Here is a 6,000-nt window from a genome sequence, read left to right on the forward strand (position 1 = left end):
AAAGAAAATGAAAAAATTTGAGAAAATGCAAAATGTTGTATTTTACTTTCTGTGCACTTTGGCATCTTAAAGTTCCTAGGAAGTCCTGGAGTAGAGAAATTTGTTGACCTTTGTTAACTTACTATTTCTCAAATTTATTTGACCATTGGAAACCCCCTCTTCATTTCCATATAAGGTCTATTGGTAGGTTCTAGTCTTACTCTTTGGGTAATCCCTTCTTCCCTTCCTCCATGATTTCTTAATCTTCTCTCTTTTCTTTCTTTCATTCTTTATAATTGTTTATCTAGATAATTCCCAACGAGGATTATGCTTCTGTAATTTGTTCTTCAAAGAACCTAAGTGAGGAAGATACGCATCTACTTATAATGTGTATTTATCTCATTTTACTAATGTGAACTTTAGCTCTAATTTACTAAAAAAATCAGTGTTGATTATTCTCACTTTTCTCTCTTCAGGCACAGTGCAGAATTCTCCCCAATGATCAGAAAAACACTTACTGGAAAAACACTTACCAGTCAGAAACTGATACTCTTAAGAATCAAATTGGACACCTCTTTCGAGTCATACACAGAAATAAATTAAAAATGGATTAAAGACTTAACTGTAAGACCTGGAATCACAAAACTGTTGAAGAAACCACAGGCAGCATTTGACATCAGTCTTGAAAAGGTTTCCTCAGGCAAAAGAAACAAAAGCAAAAATAAACAAATAGGACTACGTCAGACCGAAAAGTTTTACCATGGCATAGTAAATTGTCTACAAAATGGAAAAGTCATCTGCTGATTGGGACAAAATATTTGAAAACAATGTATTTGATACAGTGTTAAAATAAAAAATATACAAAGAACTCATACAACTCAACAGCAAAAACCAAACAACCCGACTAAAAAATGGGCAGAGGACCTGAATAGATACTTTTCTAAAAAAGACATAGAGATGGCCATCAAGCACATGAAAAGATGTTCAATGTTACTAATCAAGGAAATGCAACTCAAAACCATAATGAGATATCACCTTGTGCCTGTCAGAATGTCTATTACCAAAAAGACAACAAATAACAAGTACTAGCAAGATGTGGAGAAAAAAGAAATCCTCTGGCACTGCTGGTAGGAAGGTAAACTAGTGCTGCTGCTGCTGCTAAGTCGCTTCAGTCGTGTCCAACTCTGTGCGACCCCATAGATGGCAGCCCACCAGGCTCCCCCGTCCCTGGGATTCTCCAGGCAAGACACTGGAGTGGGTTGCCATTTCCTTCTCCCATGCATGAAAGTGAAAAATGAAAGTGAAGTTGCTCAGTCGTGTCCGACTCTTCGTGACCCCATGGACTGCAGCTTACCAGGCTCCTCTGTCCATGGGATGTTCCAGGCAAGAGTACTGGAGTGGGGTGCCATTGCCTTCTCCAAAACTAGTGCAGCATTTTGAAAAAGAGTATGGAGCTTCCACAAAAAGCTAAAAATAGAACTACCATAGGATCCAGCAATTCTACTCCTGGGTATTTATTGGCAGAAAATAAGAACACTAATTAGAAAAGATACATGCTAAAACCTTTGACTGTGTGGATCACAACAAACTGTGGAAAATTCTTAAAGAGATAGAAATACCAGACTACCTTACCTGCCTCCTGAGAAATCTGTATGCAGGTCAAGAAGCAACAGTCAGACATGGAACAACAGACTGGCTCCAAATTGGGAAAGGAGTACATCAAGGATGTATATTGTCACCCTGCTTATTTAACTTAAATGCAGAGTACATCATGCAAAATGACGGGCTGGTTGAAGTACAAACTAGAATCAAGATTGCTGGGAGAAATATCAATAACCTCAGATATGCAGGTAACATCACTCTTATGGCAGAAAGTTAAGAGGAACTAAAGAGCCTTTTGATGAAGGTGAAAGAGGACAGTGAAAAAGCTGGTTTAAAACTCAACATTCAAAAAACAAAGATCATGGCATCCGGTCCCATCACTTCATGGCAAATAGATGGGGAAACAATGGAAACAGTGACAGACTTTATTTTTTTGGGTTCCAAAATGACTGCAGATGGTGACTGCTGCCATGAAATTAAAAGACCCTTGCTCCTTGAAAGAAAAGCTATGACCAACCTAGACAGCATATTAAAAGCTGAGACATTACTTTGCTGACAAATGTCTGTCTAGTCAAAACTATGGTTTTTCCGGTAGTCATGTAGGGATGTGAGAGTTGAACCATAAAGAAAGCTGAGCACTGGAGAATTGATACGTTTGAACTGTGGTGTTGGAGAAGACTCTTGACAGTCCCTTGGACTACAAGGAGATCAAACCAGTCAATCCTAAAGGAAATCAGTCCTGAATAATCATTGGAAGGACTGATGCTGAAGCTGAAGCTCCAATATTTTGGCCACCTGACGTGAAGATCTGACTCACTGGAAAAGATCCTGATGCGGGGAAAGATTGAAGGCAGAGGAGAAGGGGATTACAGAGGATGAGGTGGTTAGATGGCCTCACTGACTTGATGGACATGAGTTTGAGGGGACTCTGGGAGTTGGTGATGGACAGGGAAGCTTGGTGTGCTGTCATCCATGGGGTCGCAAAGAGTCGGGTACAGCTGAGCGACTGAACTGAATTGAACTGAACATGCATACTTGTGTTCATTGCAGCATTTTGTTGCAAAAACTAATGGAAACAACACAAGTGCCTATCAATAAATGCATGGATAAAGAAGATGTCATAAATATAATATAATATAGTACAAATAATATATATAATGCCATATGATTTTGTTCATTTCACATCCCTGCAAGGTTATGATCAAAATCCTTCAAGTTAGGCTTCAGCAGTGAATCAAGGACTTCCAGATGTACAAACTGGGTTTCTAAGAGGTAGAGGAACCAGAGATCAAATTGCCAACCTTCCTTGCGTCATGGAGAAAGCAAAGGAATTTCAGAAAAACATCTGCTTCCTTGACTACGCTAAAACCTTTGACCATGTGTATCATAGCAAACTGTGGAAAATTCTTAAAGAGATGGGAATACCTGTCTCCTGAGAAACCTGTATGTTGGTCAAGAGGCAACAGTTAGAACTGGATATGGAACAATGGACTGGTTCCAAATTGGGAAATGAGTACATCAAGGCTCTATACGGTCATCCTGCTTATTTAACTTCTTTGCAGAGTACATCATGAGAAATGCCAGGATGGATGAATCACAAGCTGGAATCAAGATTGCTGGGAGAAATATCAACAACCTCAGACATGCAGATTATACCATTCTAATGGCAGAAAGCAAAGAGGAACTAAAGAGACTCTCAATTAGGTGAAAGAGGAACATGAATAAGTTGACTTGAAACTCAATGTTAAAAAGCTAAGATCATGGCATCCAGTCCCTTCACTTCATGGCAATAGAAGGGGAAAACGTGGAAGCATTGACAGATTATATTTTCTTGAGCTCCCAAATTGCTGTGGACATAGACTTCAGCCACGAATTTAAAATATGCTTGCTCCTCGGAAGAAAAGCTATGACAAACCTAGACAGCATATTAAAAAGCAGAGACATCACTTTTCCCACAAAGGTCTTTATAGTCAAAGCTATGGTTTTTCCAATAGTCATGTATGGATGTGCTTCCCTGGTGGCTCAGATGGCAAAGAATCTGCCTGCAGTGCAGGAGACCCAGGTTTGATTCCTGGTTCAGGAAGATCCCCTGGAGAAGGGAATGGCAACCCACTCCACTATTCTTGCCTGGAGAAATCCATGGACAGAGTAGCCTTCCAGGCTATAGTCCATGGGGTCGCAAACAATCAGTCACAACTGAGTGACTAACACTTTCGCTTTCATGTACAGATGTGAGAGTAGGACCACAAAAGAAGGCTAAGTGCTGAAGAACTAATGCTTTCAAATTGTGCTGGAGAAGATTCCTGAGAGTCCCTTGGACTGCAAGGAGATCAAACCAGTCAGTCCTAAAGGAAATCAGCCTTAATATTCATTGGAAGGACTGTTGCTGAAGCTGAAACTTAAGACTTTGGCTACCTGATGTGAAGGGCCAACTCATTAGAAAAGGCTCTGCCTCTAGGAAAGATTGAGGGCAGGAAAAGAAGTGGGTGACAGAAGATGAGATGATTAGATCGCATCACTGATTCAATGGACATGACTATGAGAAAACTCTGGAAGTAGTGGAGGACAGAGGGACCTGGCGTACTGCAGTCCATGGGGTCACCAAGAGTCAGATGCAAGTTATCAACTAAACAACAACAACCACAGAGTATACAGTATATATAATACAATATTCCATTGCACATATGGTATATATACGTATGCATGTGGATGGACCTATGTGGTATTATGCTAAGTGAAATGTCAGAGAAAAACAAATGCTGTATGACTACACTTCAATGTGGAATCTAAAGAACAAAGCAAATAGACTGACATAGCAAAACAGAAATAAGGGGTGTAAATACAGAGAACAAACAGGTGGTTGCCAGAGGGGAGAGGGGTGAGAGTAGGTAAGAAATAGATAAAGGAGACTGAGAGGGACAAACTTCTAGTTGCAAAATCAGTGAATCACTGGTATGAACTGTATGTGTTGGGAAATATAGTCAATAATTGTGTAATACCTTTGTATGGTGATATTTCATAACTAGACTTATCTTAGTGATCATTTTGAAAAGTGTATCAAGTTATGAGGTTGTGTAAGAGGAGCTAATGTAGGGTTGTAGGTTACTTATACTTCAAAAACAAACAACCAACTCATAGATAAAGAAATCAGCATTGAAACATGTATATTATCATATGTGAAATGAATCGCCAGTCCAAGTTCGATGCATGACATAAGATGCTTGGGGCTGGTGTACTGGATGAACCAGAGGGATGGGATGGGGAGGGAGGTGGGAGGGGGGTTCAAGATGGGGAACATATGTACACCCAGGGCAGATTCATGTCAATGTATGGCAAAACCAATACAATAATGTAAAGTGAAAAAAAAAAAAGAAACCAGATTTGTACTTACGAGAGGTGAGGGGTTGTGGGGAGAGGGAACGGGAGGAAGACAGTCAAAAGGTACAAACTTCCAGTTATAAGATAAGTATGTACCAGGGATGCAATGTCCACCATGAGGATACACACACGCAGGCATGATACAACTCTTTCACACTAGACTAATTGATGTACCTCCTAAGGGCTGGAGTTACGCTCTTTCCAAGCATGAAACTAGAAGAGGGGAAGACATAGGTGGACAATGAATTGAGCAGAGAGAGGCTTCTCATTATGAAAGCTTGGTTCAGAGTAGTCTACCAGATCTTTTATTTCAAAGAGGTCAAGTCTTTCCCAGGAAGACTGATTACAACCCAGTCTTAAAGATCGTCAGAGCCGGATTAGACCCTACTGTTCTCTAGTTTTCCTCCTTCAGCAGAAAGACAGAGGGTGAGGGGCCTGGGCCCTAAGCCAAGGGCCTGTGTGTAGAAAGTTCTGAGAGAAGAAGTTAGGTCTTCTAAGTCAATATCCAAGGCAGCGAATTTTACATTGCCTTTATAAAAGACTGAATTCCTTGGGCTCTTAAATGACATTCTCAGGCTGGGGACTTATCCGCCATTCATCCCAGTCAGGCAGATATCAGTGGAAGGTGAGCCATTAGAGGTCTTTAGTTAATTAATATTTGAATGAAGAACAATGTCTTCAGTTAGAAGAGCAGTGAGAGGCAGGGGTTTAGGGAAGTGTTTGGGTGAACCGTATTTTGGGTTCAGGCTAAAATGAGATTTTCCTTTAAATGTCTAATTATTTTACCAGAATCATATTTCATGTGGCAATTTAAAATGTCACTAAAAGTAGCTAAATTGAAATGTTCAGAGTTGAGGAGTTAAGGAAGGAGTGATAGAAGTCCAGGTATGATTTTTAGTGATATCTGGAGTGAAAAAATACTTTAAAAAATTTGCCACGAACAAATATCTTTGAATCTAAGACAGCTGACTTCTTATCTTGTATCACTTAACAATACTGGCTTTCCTTCCTTCCTCCCTCCCTTCTTTCCTTTTTAAAATT

General features: G+C 40.0%; 1 long non-coding RNA gene across 1 annotated transcript in view; it reads left to right on the plus strand.

Annotated features, from left to right (window-relative positions):
• Positions 1-4,826, plus strand: part of LOC148775541 (uncharacterized) — a 28,544-nt gene extending 23,718 nt beyond the window's left edge. Inside the window, exon 3 of the long non-coding RNA XR_016038959.1 lies at positions 456-4,826. This is a non-coding gene — a long non-coding RNA (uncharacterized LOC148775541). The remainder of the gene's footprint in view (positions 1-455) is intronic.
• The last annotated feature ends 1,174 nt before the right edge of the window (positions 4,827-6,000 follow it).

This window comes from Moschus berezovskii, chromosome 14 (assembly GCF_049115385.1).
Source record: "Moschus berezovskii isolate FMDL1 chromosome 14, NW_MosBer_1.0, whole genome shotgun sequence".
Classification (NCBI taxonomy): domain Eukaryota; kingdom Metazoa; phylum Chordata; class Mammalia; order Artiodactyla; family Moschidae; genus Moschus; species Moschus berezovskii.